At 31.7% G+C, this 17,950-nt stretch overlaps 1 long non-coding RNA gene across 1 annotated transcript; it reads right to left on the bottom strand.

Annotated features, from left to right (window-relative positions):
• Positions 1–11,425: 11,425 nt before the first annotated feature.
• Positions 11,426–17,571, bottom strand: LOC120080107 (uncharacterized). The gene is made up of 3 exons (XR_005482423.2): positions 17,176–17,571; positions 16,943–17,090; positions 11,426–11,882 (listed from the first exon to the last, which is right to left on the bottom strand). It is a non-coding gene; the product is annotated as an uncharacterized LOC120080107 (long non-coding RNA).
• Between the last annotated feature and the right edge of the window lie 379 nt (positions 17,572–17,950).

The following is a 17,950-nucleotide window of genomic DNA, read 5'->3' as shown; positions in this document are numbered from 1 at the left end:
ATCAGTGTACCTAATAAGTACTGACTTTCCACCTCTAAAGGTGAGCTTCAAACTGGAAATGCCTCTCAAATATCTCATGATGCACTTAACTGCCTCCCAATATTGTTTTTTTGGATTGGATATAAAACGGCTAACAACACCAACAACGTGAGCAATATCAGGCCTAGTACATACCATGACATACATAAAGCTCCCAACTACTGAAGCATAAGGGATCTTGCTTATATCTTTATTCTCTTTATCTTTAGAAGGATTCTGTTTGCTAATCAGTTTGAAGTGACTAGATAAAGGATAATTGACTAGTTTCACTTTACTCATTTGAAATGCTCAAGCACCTTCTCCAAGTATTGGCTCGTATGACATATACAACTTCTTGGATGTTCTATCTCGAACTATTCAAATTCCAAGATTTTTCTTTGCTGGCCCTAAATCCTTCATGGCAAAGGATTTGCTCAACTATTTCTTTAACTTGTCTATTCTTGAAACATTCTTACCAACAATCAAAATGTCATCAACATAAAGCAATAATATAATAAAATCATCATAAGAAATTATTTGAACAAAAATGCAATGATTAAAGGTAGCCTTTTTATAATCTTGCACCCTTATGATTGACTCAAACTTCTTATACCACTACGTTGATGCTTGTTTCAACCCATAAAGACTTTTCTTCGATTCACACCACATGCTCTTTGCCTTTTTGCTCAAAACCCTCTGGTTTTTCCATATAGATTTATTTTATTTAAATCCCCATGAAGAAATATGGTCTTAACATCCATTTGCTCAACCTCTAAGTCAAGAGTAGCTGCCAAACCTAAACCTACATGTATAGAAGACATCTTGACAATTGGAGAATTTTCGTCAAAGTCAACACCTTTCTTCTGACTGGACCCTTTAAATACCAATCTCACTTTGTAATGCGGCTTTGAGGTTTGTTCTTTCTGTTTTAAACCCACTTATTTTTCAGTACAGTTTTTCCTTTAGGCAATCTCACAAGCTTAAAAGTGTGATTTTCATGTAAAGACTTCATCTCATCTTTCATGGCATCAATCCACTCTCTTTTGTGCTCATCTTCTATAGCCTCTTCATAACTCTTAAGCTCTCTCCCATCAATCAATAATAAACATTCATTAATTGAATATCTTGTTGATGGACGTCAATCTCTGACAGATCTCCTAAGTGAAATATCTATAGGAACTTCTATTTTTGACAATTGTTCCTGAACACTGTTATCTGTCTCAACCTGCTTATAACTCTCATTTGTATCAACAAACCGTTCATTATGAACCTCATCTTCTATTTGTGTAGAAGGTTGTGTAAAAGAAACCGAACTCAGATCAATCAAATCATCATTGTGTTCAAACTCTATTTTATCTTTTTCTCAATGTCTAGTATTATTTGGTCTTAAACACAACATCTCGACTTCTTATAAGCTTTTTCTATACTGGATCATACAAACTATAATCAAACTCATCTTAACCATAACCAAGAAATACACATTGTCTTGTCTTTGCATCAAGCTTTGATCTCTCATTTTTAGGAATATGAATAAAAACTTTACAATCAAAGACACGTAGGCGATCATAAGATATATCCTTATTTGACTATATTCTGTTTGGAACTTCTGATCCTAAAGGAAAACAAGGTGTGAGATTTAGAACATGTACAACTGTGTTCAATGCTTCTCCGCAGAATGATTGTGATAATTGTGACTTAGAAAGCAAGCATCTCATTCTCTCAACTAAATGTTCTTTCCTTCTCTTAGTTATCCCATTTAACTGAGGAGTCTTAAGAGGTGCCTTTGGATGTCGAATACCATGATTTCAGCAATACTCATCAAAGGGTCCAAAATACTCACATCTATTATCATTCTTAATACACTTCAACTTTTTGCCAGTTTCTCTCTCAATAAGGGCATGAAACTGTTTAAACACCAATAACACCTCATCTTTAGTCTTTAAGGTATAGACCCACGTTTTCCTTGAATGATCATCAATAAAAGTCACAAAATATAACACACCTCCAAATGTTTTTATTTTCATAGGACCACACATATCAGAATGTACCAAGTCTAATACATTTGGTTTCCTTAAATGCTAAGATGACTTAAAAGTAAATCTTGCCTGCTTTCCTGCCAAACAATGAGGACACCTTTATAGGGATGCATTCTTTAGATCAGGAGGATGATTTTTCTTGGCTAAAATCTTCAAACCCTTACCACTAATGTGATTGAGTCACTTATGCCAAAGCTCAACACTTGCTTCATCATTCACTATGTTTATATCACAATTGGAGATGTCCAATTTTTCCACGAGGACAGCCTTCCCCCCCCCCCCCCCGAACAGGGCGGGGATTCCCCGATTAGGTGGAGAATGGGAGTGGGAGTAGGGGAAAAAATCCCCGTGAACTAAATGGAGATGGGGATGGGGAATGCATTCCCCGTCTCCACCCCCGGTCTGTTCCCCGTCCCCATCCCAATTAGCTTTTACATATTTATTTAGTATAGTATATAATGTTATGTTGTTATTATTATTATATAAATATCATATTTAAATTTAAAATTTGATTATTTATTGAGAAACATAATGAATATGTTTAAATTTAGATTATATATGTGAATAATTTGATTTATATTTATTTCTTTCTACTAAAAAGAATTAATTAGTTTTTTCAGGCCAAAATTTGAGTAATTTATCTTTAAATTCAAACAATTATTTAATTAAAATTTGTTCACTTTAGTGATTTAAATTAATTAGCTTTTTACAAAAAAAAAAAGTAACGGGGAAAAATTCCCCGCAGGGAACCCGATCCCCACGAATTCCCCACGGGGAATCCCGCCTCGATCCCCTGGAAAATTTCACGGGGATAGAGAATGAAATGGGGAGCGGGGATAGGGATGGAGAATGGCATCCTCGGCTCCATCCCGCCCCGTGGACAACTTTAATCACAATCGGCGATCTTAGCCTCCATATAATACAGTGAAAAATATTTCTCTCCCTTAGCTATCACCATAGAGCCTTTAGTAAGCTTCCATTTACCGTTATAGAAGGTATTGTAGAAATCTTCTTCATCAAGATTACCTGTAGAAGTCATTCATGCAAATATCAAGAATGTGTTTAACATTCTTCAAAATCAGCTTAGAACCATTCTTGTTCTCCAAGTGTACATCTCCAATGCCAAATACTTTTGCTGATCCATCATTACCCATCCTAACACTACCAAAATCACCAGGTGTATAGGATGCAAATAAATCCCTCTTTGATGTAGCATGAACTGAGGCAGCATTGTCAATCACCCAACTGCTCTGTTGTGTAGCAAGATTTATAACATCACCATCAAATTAGATGTAAAAATCTTCGGTGGCTCAGTAATTGTGTCTTTATCATTTTTATCGTCCCTTTTAAATTTCCGACAATGGTTCTTTATATGGCCTTTCACATGACAATAATGACATTCAATATTTGCAAACTGGCCATTCTTACTTTTACTTTTGTCTTTATCCATCGAACCTTTACTCTTACTCCTCCCCCTTCTTTCAGTAACAAGAACATTTAACTGTGGAGAAAAGCTCTGTGACTTTCTTCTCATCTCCTCGTTCAACACGCTACTTTTTACTAAGTCCATACTTAGTACACCATTTGGAGTTGAGTATGATAAGGAAATTTTAAGCGTCTCCCACGAGTCCGAAAATGTAACAAAGACCCATAACCCATGTATCTCATCCTCAAACTTGATATTCATCCTAGATAACTGATTAATGATATCTTGGAATGTATTCAAATGGTCTAGCATGGGTGTTCCATCTTAATACTTCAACGCCATCATTTTTTTTTATCAGAAATATTTTATTATTACTAATTTTAGGGGCACATAGTGACTCAAGCTTGTTCCACATTGTTTATGCATGAGTTTCTTCACCAATATGGTTTAGTAAATTATCTTCTACCTATAGTCTTATAATCCCACACACTTTCCTATGACATAATTTTCATTCTTTATCATTTTTATCATTAGGCTTCTCTTTAGAAAAATTTGGAAGATGCAAATCTTCACATATAAAATATCTTCCATATTTCTTTTCCAAACTTGATAATTTGACCCATTATGAGCAACCATCTTAGCTGAACTAGTATCCATTATTCAACACAAGACAATCACAATTAATTAACCAACGCTCTAATACCACTTTGTTTGGATAAACACTATATATTTTGGATCAATTATCCCATTCTTGTGTGAATCTATTAGAATACTAATCAATTAGCAATAACAATAATAATCAAGTAAGAACACAAGGAATTTTTACGTGGAAAACCCCCCCACAACGTGGGGAGTAAAAAACCACAGACCGAAGTCAAAGTCTCCACTATAATCAATAATGGGTATAAATAGGTTCTCTCTAGTCACAACTAGAGGCATACACAATAAATATTTCAAGATTAAAAATCTTGGTAACAAACGACAACAAATTGAGAAAAAATAAGATTAGAAACGTCTCACTTGAAATGGCAACCAATTACCCATGGTATTTGACTATAGGTAGCTTCAAATGAAATCTCCATCGTATAAATTGAAGACCACGTGTCAAGAACACACTATCAAAATTTTAGCTCGATCGGACCACAAATCAATCCCCAAATAACATTGTTGATCGGATGAAGCTTTCTCAATTTTTTCTCACTGTCGTTTTCTTTTTCTCATCGATCTGCATGTATATCACCCCACTGTCGGTTACTGCTTGGTTTAATAAACAAAAAACCTAATAAGCTCAGGTAATGGGCCTTTGGGCTCCACTAAAAGGTTAACCTTAGTTGATGTAGAGTAAATCTCAATACACCAATCTCAAAGATTAAACCTTAGTTGATGTAGAGTAATCTCAATACACCAATGCCAAAAGTTAAACTTTAGGTGATGTAGAGTAATCTCAATACACCAACATCGAAAATTAAATCTTAGATGATGTAGAGTAATCTCAATACACCAACATCGAAATTTTTTGTCTTACGTGCATGCAAGACATGCCTCCAAAGGGCTAATCATAACCCGGGTACAAGATCCAATGGTTTGTAACCACTTTCCATAAGTCCTTGATAATCCTTTTCCATCAAATTTTTTTTTTAAAATCTTATTTCCATCTAAATTCCTTTCCAACACATAAATTCTCAACATTGTTTTCAAACATTTAACAACGTTTTCATGAGAAATCCTTGGTAAAATCAAAGTACCTGAAATAAGCTTGAGAGGTCTTAAAAGAGTTATGTTTTGTATGTTAATTCCCTCAATTATACTTCAATTCTTTGCTTAAAATGTTTATTTTATAGGTAAATTCCAATCCCGACACAAATGGAGTTATTTTGAAGAATTTGGAGCTAAATCGAGCTAAACTACACTAAAATAATCACTTTAAAAGAAGAACTATGACAAATGACCACTTTACCCCTTGAAAGAAACAAATCAACAAGCTTCAGTAATACTCGAAGCGTCGCAACGCTCCCTCCACACCTAAGCCTGATGTTTGCTCAACGCTGAAGGACAAGATTTACCAATTTGCTGCAAAACAGGGCAGCGTTGTGACGCTCTGAAAGTTGACAGAAAAATAAAAAAGCATGCGCGCACGCTTGCATAAGCCAGCGTCAGACTTTTCAATTTGTAGGGTTGCAACATTGCGACCCTCATCTGATACAAATTGTTAATTCTCCAGATTTTTCAGTAGAGAAAGAGAGAAGAACGAGAAAAATTCATATTTGTTGATAGAAAGAGTCTTAGATCAAAATTAGAGAAATTCCATGAATTTGTTCTTGTATTGAGAAATTTCTTGCAATTTCACAAGTCTTCTTTGTGAAATTATTTATGGATTGCATCAATTGTTCAAGGATTTCTTTCAAGACTTCTCAATTCTATGGCTAGGTAATTGTATTTCTTGGGAAATCTTAATTCTAGGTTTAAATTCTTGAGTTCTTTTGTATATTTTCTTGAATTTTCTATATTCTTGAATGTTCTTGGGTTGAATTTGAATAGAAATTAATAGAAGATAATTGATGCTTTGATTCTATTGATTTCTTGTATGTAATTCTTGCTTGGCACTATTGCATAATGGTGAGATAGGTTACAAAAATTAAGTTTTCTTGTGTTAGTTAGGATTTTTTCCGAATTTAACTCTTGAATGTCTTAATTTAGAACATTCATACAATCATTCTTGAAATTTACTCTGCTGCTTTCTAATGAATTTTCTCAAACTTAATTCTCTGCTACAGCTGCTTTGATCATAAAAACAAAGGAATGCTTAAATGGACTTAACCATTCTTCTATTTTAAAATAGAGACTTTTGAGAAACTCACCAAATTGCAAGAATTCCTCCTTAAAACAGCAACAATCTCCCTTAGAAAACACCAAAACCAGTTGCTACCTTCCTCAAAATCTAGAAATTTTTGTTGCTATCCTTCCAAATTTATGGGAAAAAAAAACAAAGAGATATGGGTATTCTTCCACTTCTTCTTCGTTGTAGCTCACATATATATAAAAAAAAAATACATAGAAAACGGTGGAGTTCTTCCCGTTGGCTCCGACTTATCTTGGTGACATTACAGATTATCTTGGTGACATTACAGATATGACCCACTATGGTAAAGTGTTACAAACGATTTGATATTAATCGTTCATGTGGAGACATGTGAGTGAGGTATTCTATACAAAGAGTTGGTATAAGACCGAACCGCAAAATGATTAATCTCTCTTTATAATACTGTTGACTAAAGAAATTAACATTTCATAAAATGACTATAGGTAACTCGATCTCGATCCTGAGTGAGTTATGAACTCCTATTTGTGAGGGCAGTCATTTGATTTGTATGGGTGAGAGTGGTCTGACTCGCCGACTCAATAAACCTACCATTTTGAGAATTTTTTCGAGTATAGAGCCGGAACATAGCTACACAAGATGGAATTCGCTCATTCCCATCCTTAGGGTAAGTAGATGAATTGCTCCCTTAAGTGGTGGCTCCAGGTCTTGAACAATGGGGTCCCTCCCTCTCACTAGCTCGAAAGGGTTTTGTTTATGGTAGGACCATAAGCAAGTTGTTCATTAGAGAACCAATGAGACTTAAGGCGTTAGAATGTAATTACAGGGGTAAAATCGTAATTTGACCTAGCTATAATTACGAGCAATTTGTGAAGGGTTGACTTACTGTTGATTGGTTATATCCGCGGACACAGAAATATATATATAGTGGCAAAGAGTGCAACTGTGTGTCTTTAATGGAGTGACATGCAATTAATGAATGTTGATTAATTTAATTAAAGGGTATAATTAATTAATCTCAAATCATTGGAACTTCTAATCTTTAGGTCCATAAAGTCCCATTGCTAGCTCACTAAGGGTACAACTTGAATAAATTAATATTTGGATTAATTTGAATTGTTTAAATTAAATAAGGGAATTAATTGTATAAGATACAATTAATATAATGTATATAGATACATTAAACATAAAGTTAATTTGAATAAGATTCAAAATTATACTTTATAATAGATGAGAGATAATATTTGAATAAGAATCAAATATTAATTATATGAATAAGATACTATAGGTTATATCCTATAGGTTATAATTAATATGAATAAGATTCATATTAAAACTATCGATTATAATTTATATGAATGAGATTCATATTAAAATTATTGGTTATGTGAGAGGTTGCTATTTGAATATGATTCAAATTAAATTAAACATATGATATGTAATTTATTAATTAATTGGTTAATTGTTAAGTAATTAATATTTATTTAATTATATATATTAAATTTGATTTAATATATAAATTATTTAAATTAAATTTGAATTTAAGGTAACAACTCTTTTAGGAGTTATTTGTGAAGTGTGGTAGAGAGTTCTAACTCACTCTCCAACCACTTCATCTTCACTCATGAAAAGAGAATGAGATTTTTTTTTAGTGTTGATTCATTGGTACATATCACGGAAAAAAGAGAAAGAGTTTCTCTTTACAAAAAAAAAAAAAAAAAAAAAAAATCTAAAAAAAAAAAAATCTCTCCCTTACAAGAACTCTCCCTACAAAGATCTCACAATCATTGATCCTTGTTTGGAGAATAGCGAGGAAACCAAGTGATAGTGTCTCACTCAGTATTCGCGACCATTCGTGGAAATTGGAAGAAGTCCTGAGTTTGTGTTTGTTTATGAGACCGACGTAAGGAGAAGAATTTTGTTGAAGATGGTCTTCAAGAGGTACTCTTCTCATTCTCTAATAGCATGATGTAGAATTAATATTTATCATATACATGTTTGATGTATTTTCTTTGTTTTTCAAGTTTTTCAAAATGAATTTCATTGGCATATGCGTTCACGCGCTTCCGCTAAGAAATTCGATTCCTTCATATGGTATATGCTAAATGCATTAATTTTGTCTACTATTATACTAAATATAAATTTTAGTAGTTATTATATGATTTTAATTGTATTAAGTTATACTTAATTTGGTATATCAATTGGATAACAAATATTTCATATTTCATATTAGTTTGTTGATATACCCGATTTAGAGAGAAAAAGAATATCAATGATATTGTTGATATACCAAACATGAAGTATATTATTTAGAATGATATTTAAAGTATATCATTGAAATTTAAATTGTATATTAGTATTAATTTAAAATGAATTGCAAGTGGATCATTACTGCATTAATAGTATATTATAATGAGCTTAAAATGCAATACTGAGTATTTGGTATATCAGTAGTTTATCAACAGTCAATCAAATTTTATTTAAACTGTAACATACATATATCACTAGTATATCAATAATTATTAAAAATTAATTTTATATACATTTTGAGTGTATCAACAGTATATCACTCATGATCTAATCTATTTTAAGTATTGTATTGAGTATCAATAGTATATCAATACCCATTCAAAATTCAATTTTAAGTATATATGTTATTAGTACACCTGTAATTATAATTAGATACTTATTCAAAATTCATATAAAGTATAAATGAGCTTATCAATATTGTATCAATGCACATAAAAAAAATTAATTTCAAAATATATTGTTAGTGTATCAATAGTAATATTTCTTCTCAATAAAATTTTAAGTATAACATTATTGTATTAGTATCATATCAATATCAACTCAAAATTCATTTTAAATATAAAACGTTAACTTATCATTAGTATATTAGCACTTCTTATAAATATATTTGTTCAAGTATATCAATAATGTATCACCACATGTTCAAAATTCAATTTCAAGTGCAGCATCAATTAAACTATAGAACTACAATTTTATTGTTTTTAAAAAGACAATAAAAGACCTCCCAAGAATTTATTCTTAAATTTACAAATTTAGCATAGATTTCAAAATTTACAAATATAATAAAAAAAAATATTGAAGCAGACTTTCGTTTATTATTAATTAAAATTTACCCTTATTGATGTATTAACATGCATATCCACCATATATCTGGTTTACTTTATACCTGGTATATTAGTAATATGATATACTTCATATTTGATATATCAGTTGACTAATATACCAAACATAAAGTATATAAGTTATACAATTGATATATCAAAATTACCATTTATCTATTATAGTTACCAATCAACAAATACTTATACATTTGCTATTATTCGTGGACTTTGATTGATGTACCAAATATAAAGTATATAAGTCATACAATGATATACCAAATTTATCATTCATAAACCATGTGTCGAGAAGTGCTTGTTCATTTACTATTATTTGTGGACTTAATTTCAATGCTCCTATGTTATAGAATATTATTTTGTCGTGCATTATAATTAGTTTATAAAGTTTCAATCCACTATGTCAATAACCATTTTGAATGAATGCTGACAAACTATTGGTACATTAATGTTACACTTGAAATTGAATTTTGAACATACGTCGACACGTTATTGGTATACTTGAACAAATGTATTTTTAAGAAAACTGATATACTAATAATATACTAATATTTTATACTTGAAATGAATTTTGAGTTCATGTTGATAGAATATTAATACGTCAATATTATACTTAAAAGTTTATTTAGAAGAAATATCGATATCCTACTGATACACTAATGATATACTTGAAATTAGCTTTTTATGAGCATTAATACAATATTGATCAACTAATTTTTACTTTAAATAAATTTTGAAAAAGTGTATAACTATAACCACTGATGTGCTAATAGTATATACTTAAATTGAATTCTGAACGAGCATTGATATACCCCTGATATACCAATACAATACTTAAAATGGATTTAGATCAATAGTGGTATATTATTGATACTCTAAAAATGTATATAAAATGAAATTTTAATGACCATTGATTTATTATTGATATACTAATTTCTACTTGCAATTCATTTTGTATTAGTATTAATATACAATTGAAATGCAAATATTTTTTCTTTAAAAAGTTGAAATGTCAATGTTATATTTATGTATTATTCTAAATGATATAAGTCATATTTAGTCTATTAACAATATCTTTGATATGTTTATATTATATCTAAATTAGGTACATTAGTCAATTAATATATAAAATATGAAATATTTGTTATATAATTGATATACTAAAATTAAATATAACTTATACACCATTAAAATCATATAAAAAAATTTGAAAATAAAACATATTAACTAATATAATTTATATTTGTTACATCATTTGATAAAATCAATATCGTTTATCATATACCATCATCATCAAATTGGAACTACTCAAATGAAATTAACTCTATATAAAAAAACAAAACAAAAAATAAAAATGATATTTACCATAATCGAACAAATAACTCGACCATAACACAATTAAATTCATGATAATTATTAGTTGTATAAATGATATTATTTAAATCAAGTATATTGATTGCTTGATATACCAAATATAAAATATTATAAATTGACTAAAATATGAAAATATGAAGTATATATCAGATATGCATGCTGATACACAAATGATTATGTAATAATAAAAAAAAAAACTAGGAGTTGGGTTTATTTTTTTTTGCTATATTTGTAATTTTAAAAAATGTTGCTATATCTGTAAATACCCTTATATATATATATATTTTTGACTATGCACGGAAATTTTTCAACCATGAATGCTAAAATAGTATATTTGAATATGATAATAATAGTTATTATAATAATAATTATAATAAGTGCTATTTTTCCATTCATTATAAATGTATTATCATATATTTTTTATTATCATGTGTTGTATATGGAACTTATATATAAGTGCTATTTTATCTTTTAACATATAGTGGTGATTTAATATATTATGTTATTGTACAATTATACATTTGAAGCCTATGAAGAGTAGTTTTGAAAAGTATTGAAAATTTTATCGTGTATTATCAAGTGCAACTTATATTTTACTTTAAAGTAATTTAATTTTCAATGATTGATGAATTTAAATTAATCATAATAAAATGGAGGGGTCTTTTCAAATGTAATAAAAAAGTTCAAATTATTTACCATCAATAGAAAAATGCAAAAAGAACTCAAAACGGATGGAAGAAAGCCCAGCTCAACATGTGAAATACTGAAAATATCCCAGCCCATACAAAAGATCGTGACCCCCCCAACAATTAATCGGATTATCCAAAATTCATCTGATACCTGTGTCTTCCCACGTCTTCTTCTTCCAACGGCAACCAATCCTTAGATACTACACGATAACCAATTATTGCCCCCTATCTTGCCGGCTTCTCCCTCATCTGTTGGTTCATTTTCTTCTCCCGTCGTTGTTGCTTCATTTTTTTTTCTCTTTTTCTTCTTCTTCCTCTATCCTGCTGCTTCATCTTCTTCTCCCGTTGCTGCTTTTGATTCTTCAAGGTTACAATCTATCATCAAATCCGTCAAGGTTATAATCATTAATTCTCTTTTCTTTTCATTTCATTAATTCTTCTATTTAATCATACTTATCAAACACTATTGAACCTAATTTTGTTTAACTAGATGGTAAGCAAAAAATGGTCAAAGTTGATAGAAGTAAAGGAAAAAGAAAGAAAATAATGAAAGCTGAATCATCAATAACCAGAGCAAAAGCAAATAAATTTGAAAAGAATAATAATGTAAAAAAATAGTTGATAACTTTTCTCTATGTATCAATAGAACTTTAACATCAATACATACTTGTTGTGCATCGTGCTTATTTAATAATATACTTGTATGTCAATTGTCTATTTAAGGAACTTTAGCAAAAACTTTAACATCAATCAATCTATTATTGATAACTTTGAATTAAGATAGATAGAGACAGAGCACTATCTTTGTTTATCTCAGATAGACAGTGATAGACTTCAATGGTAAACACTAATATCTGTTTCTATAGTTTCTATATGGTTTGCGCTCTATATTTGTTTAGTTGAGTAGATCTATTATTGATAACTTTGAATTGAGATAGACAAAGATAGAACATTATTATTTTATCTCTGTCTATCTAAGATAGATGTGATAGACTTCAATAGTAAACTGTAATATCTGTTTCTATTGTTGGAGTAAATCAACATGCAGCGGAAGCAACAAGGATCAATAAGCACACTCTAATTCATTAATTTTGACAGTAACTAAAGCATGCTCATCTAACATAAAAGGGTTTGAAATAATACATTTGTAGAACTTTTCGAGATCTTGATTCTCAGCTGTTGTCTTCTCTGAAACTTACTGTGAACCACCTCAAGATCTTCCCTACTATCCTCTTGGAGTTTTAGAATGAGTTGTGGGACTCAAGAATAGCTTTAACAAAAGGAAACTTGGAGAGAAGCTTACTGCTACAACCCACTTAAAGAACAATTTCTTCAGCCTGAATTTTTCTGAAAAACTCTTTGAATGCATGCCTCAATTCCACTCCAATCTTCTCAATTTATTGCAAGCTATCATGCAAAGAAGATGACTGCATGAGATGCACCTCATGCTTGGAGTTATTGAAGCAAATATGAATGGGTTTGTGTGAGCTAGTTGAAGATGATAATGGAAAAACTCATCTTTCCCTTTTGTGTAAAATTTCCAATTTTTCAATTTTTCATCAAATGATTCAAAAATCAATTTGATTTTTTTAAAAAAAAATTGAAAATATTATTAATTTTGTAAAACTAATTTCATAAATTAATTTTATAATAAAATTAATAAATAATTATTTAAATAATTCAATTAATTCTAATTAATTTAATATCAAATATTAAATTAATTTTACACAAATCCACCTTCATATATTTAAATCATATTTAAATATAAATTCTTTTATTCTGTATAATTCTAATTTGAATATTTCAAATTAACTTATCATGCTACTCTAAAACTAATCCATTTACGAGCTAGTAGGGGGACCTTGTTGACTTACAAATCATGAACTCCAACGATCTGAGATTAATTAGCTAAACTCATTATACTGAATTAACCCCCATTCATTAACTAATGAGTCACTCCACTAAAGCCCATAGTTGAACTCCCCTCACTGTAGATATATTATGTCCACTTGATATAACTATGATCAGTAAGTCGATCCTTCACAAGTTGTTCGTAATCACAGCTGGGTCAAGATCACCGTTTTACCCCTATGAATACATCTCGTTCCTTAAGTTTCTACTGACCCTCTAATAAACAATTTTGATTCATAATACCTATGAATCAAATCCTTTCTCAATCATGAGAAGGCGGGGCCCCGATTGTTCAAGACCTGAAATCAGTACTTAAGAGAACAACCTATCTGCTAACCCTAAATTGGGTAGGAGTGAATTTCATCTTGCAGGGATATATCCCCAACTATTCATCTGATCTTATCCTCAAAATGGAATGCTTATTGAACAGTGCTGTTGGACTACTCTCACCCATGCAGATCAAAGGATAATCCTGAACAAACAAGAATTCATAGCTAGCTCAGAATTAAGATTGAGTTAACCTAGGTTACCTAAAATGAAATAGTCAGTTTTAATAGTAAACGGTCGTTATAAAGAAAAGTGACTATTTTGTGGTCCAACCTATATGCAAACTCATCGCATAGGATGCCCCCACTTACATGTCTCTACATAAATGATCTGTGGATCACATCATTTGTATCACCTACAAAATGGGTCGCGTTCATTAGTGTTAACAGGATGAGATACCCAATTTTATCCATATACTTATTAGACTATTTAGGATATATACTATTAACATGATTATGTTTATGTCACTACATAAAGTTAAAGTATTCACACTATAGCCATGGATATGTTTATTGGATTTTCATATTAGAATGAAAAATCAATAATTTTATTGAATAAGTTACTCAATAATATTTTATTGATAAATAGAATGTTTAACACAAATTGCGAGTTCTAGGACATTCCCAACAATCTCCCACTTGGGCTAAAACTCCAGTGAGAACAAATATATTCAATATAATGTTGAGAAACATAAAGGGAAAATACAATAAACTAGGGCATCTATAATACCATAGATATTCTCCCACTTACCATAGATTATACTACTCAGAGTCCTAGTCCAACCAGGTGGCCCTCGAACACTTTAGATGAGAGGGCCTTTGTAAATGGATTAGCAAGATTGTCTTTAGAGGCTATCTTTGTGACGATCACATCTTCTCGGTATATTATCTCTATGATGAGATGATACTTTCTCTCAATATGTTTTCCACGTTTGTGCCTCCTTGGTTCTTTCGAGTTGGCAACAACACCAATATTGTCACAATACAATGTGATAGGTAAGTGCATATATGGAACTACTTCTAAATTAGCCAAGAATTTGCGTAGCCATACTGCTTTTTTAGCAGCTTTACATGCAGCCACGTATTCCGCTTCCATTGTGGAGTCAGCAATACAACTTTGCTTAATGCTTCTCTAAACTATAGCTCCTCCATTGAGAGTGAAAACTGATCCTGAAGTAGATTTCTTGGAATCTATGTCAGTCTGGAAATCAGAATCAGTGTATCTTATAAGGATCAAATCCTTAGGTCCATACATAAGCATATAGTCCCTCTTTCTCTTTAGATACTTGAGGATGTTTTTGATAGTAGTCCAATGACTGTGTCTCGTTGGATTGGAATCTGCTGACGATTCCAACTGCAAAACATATGTCAGGGCGTGTACATAACATTGTGTACATCAAACTCCCAACTGCAGATGCGTATGGAATTCTTGTCATTTCCTCAACCTCTTGAGATATCTTAGGACACTGTTCCTTTGACAAATGAATTTCATGTTTACAAGGTAACATACCTCTTTTGGAATTTTACATATTATATTTTGACAATATCTTGTCAATATAAGATGCCTGAGATAGTGTAACGACCCGACCTCCTAGGACTTAAGTTAGGCCATTACTAAATTACGCATACATGACACTTAAAACGACGCTTCTTTATGTTGAAATAAATGCTAAATAGATAAGGAAGTTCAAAAGTCCTTTATTAAATGCAAATGTCGAAAACAAGATTAGGGTACCCATAAATCATAAAGGTTATTAAATAAATATGAAAAAAAATTCTTACTAACAAGTTCAAACATCAAAACTAACATTAAGAGAAATATGAAAAGAACTTTAAATCTCTTTATGCAGAAGCGTAAAAACTAGTCCCAGTGGCTCGATCACGAATTTCGCTTGTCCATCGCCGGTGCATCTCTACCCTTACCTAAAACAACAACATGAGAAAGGATGAGTATAAAATACTCAGTAAGTAACCCCACTACTAGGGTCAGGCTAGACATCTATGTCCTCTAGATGCCTACCTCTAGTGGAACATATAAACTGCTCTAGTCCTCATGGGACACATATATACATGAAAAACTTATTTCTATCCTACTGTAGTTGAGTATGTCCACTACCTCTAGTAAGTCCTGTAGGACCCACAACCTCTGGTGAATCCTGAAGGAAACATAATCTCTTACATACGCATGGTTATGCATACTCTCTTTTGTATACACATAAACCCACTTAATGTGTACCTCTTTCGTATACATGGTTACGTAACACCTCTTTCGTATACACATAACTCACTGAAGGTGTGTACACCTGGTTAAGTATACACCTCTTTCGTATACACCTAACCTACTAAGTATGTACCTCTTTCGTATATCTAGTTATGTATACACCTCTTTCGTATACACATAACCCACTGAGTATGTACCTCTTTCGTACACCCCAGATCCTCTTTATAAATGTAGGGATGCGTACCTCTTTCGTACACATGGTTAGGCATACACCTCTTTCGTATACACATAACCCACTGAGTATGTACCTCTTTTGTACACCCCAGTACCCTCTAGGTATGTATCACTTTCATACACACCAGCCCTAGTACATTTCTTTCATGTACTAGTGCCCTTGAACGTGCATTACTTTCATGCAATCACATAGTTTAGAAAGGAAAGGAGATTGCATCTAACTTCATATTACATATAACATTCACCTAATCATGAATCCTCTAAAATCTCCTCATCGTCAACCTAATGTTAATTAACCTCAACATACATATTTAATCTAGTTTTAAATGGATCAACTGTAGCACATCACTTTCATTCACTAAATCATGTAAACAATACAATATTTGGGATTTTGTAATATATCATACAGTCTACACATTCTCATAATAAATCGCATAACTATATAGGTCAGCAAATGTCTAATACTCATCTAGCTTTAAGGCACTCCAATAGGAGTGCTACTTAACTCATAATTTAAGGGTCATGCTCAATCATCATTTAATATAACTCATAAAATTCCAAATCAAGCTCATACGTAATCATATTCCGATATATTACCACATGCTCATATATCCTTCATAAGCAGTCCATCCAACCTCAAAACAATCAAAATTATTCAAAGAAAAAATGTTGCAGGATCCTCAATGTTAAATCTACAGTGTATTGCCTAGCACAAAAGCGATTCCAGTAATAAAATTACTTACCTTAAAGTAAATCCAAATTAGTTCAAGCAAGCTTATCCCCTCCTTGCCAAGCAAAGCCTTGAAGCGACACCTTAACAAATTTTCCGCCCAAATTGGTCTTAAACTTCAAACTTGATGGGCCACCTCAAAATCCTCCCAAATTTTGATTCTAAAACCCCAACATTATGGGTTAATCAAACCATAACAAAAACTTAGTTAACAATAAATCTACGAAGTTTGAAAAAAACACTTACCCAACCAGTCTCAACACTCAAAATCAACAAAACGGTGGCGAACGAAAGAGATAAGTCTGGCGGCGTGTGGTCTCCGACGACAGTGCGACAAGTAGTGGCCAGAAGAAGCCTGCGTGGCTGGGTGGCTAGGTATCCAATCTGATGCTGCACTACAGATTTGACGGCTGGAAGACGATCGACGGCTACTTAGACGGCTTTCCTGCTAGGCGAGCGGTGCGACGGGCGGTGGAGAAGCTGGCTGGGCGAGCAGCGACGAGGTCGGGTCTGGACAGTGAGGGAGGCGGCAGCGGCGTTCGGATCTAGGCAGTGAAGGAGTCGACAGCAACACGTGAATGGCAGGGAAGAAATTTTGGGGGAGAGAAAGATCTCGTGTGTGAGGGAAATGGATGGGTTTTCTTTTTATTTAAAAAATAATAATAATAATAATAATAACAAAAAAGGAAAATAGTATAATTATAATTAAATCATTTCCTTATTCCACTTTATACTATTTAATTCCTTTCCTTTTCCAAAGAAAATTAATTCCTACCATTAATTTTTAAATTGAATAATTTTGTAAGGTCAAAAATTAAATTCTCGCATTTACACTTGAACTCCAAAATTTCAAAAATGCCCTCCACTGACAAAATTACTGAAATTATATAAAAAGTGAAGATTCGGGGTGTTACAGATAGTGCTAGAGTTCTATTCTTTCGATTTCGAAAGATCTGTATTCCTAGAACGTATTGAGCATCACCCAAATCTTTCATTTGGAATTTTGTTGCAAACCATCTCT

This window comes from Benincasa hispida, chromosome 6 (assembly GCF_027475165.1).
Source record: "Benincasa hispida cultivar pf3 chromosome 6, pf3_genome.v1.1, whole genome shotgun sequence".
NCBI classification, from domain to species: Eukaryota; Viridiplantae; Streptophyta; class Magnoliopsida; order Cucurbitales; family Cucurbitaceae; genus Benincasa; species Benincasa hispida.
Note: the sequence above shows the minus strand (reverse complement) of the source record. Positions and strands in the feature narration are given on the sequence as shown.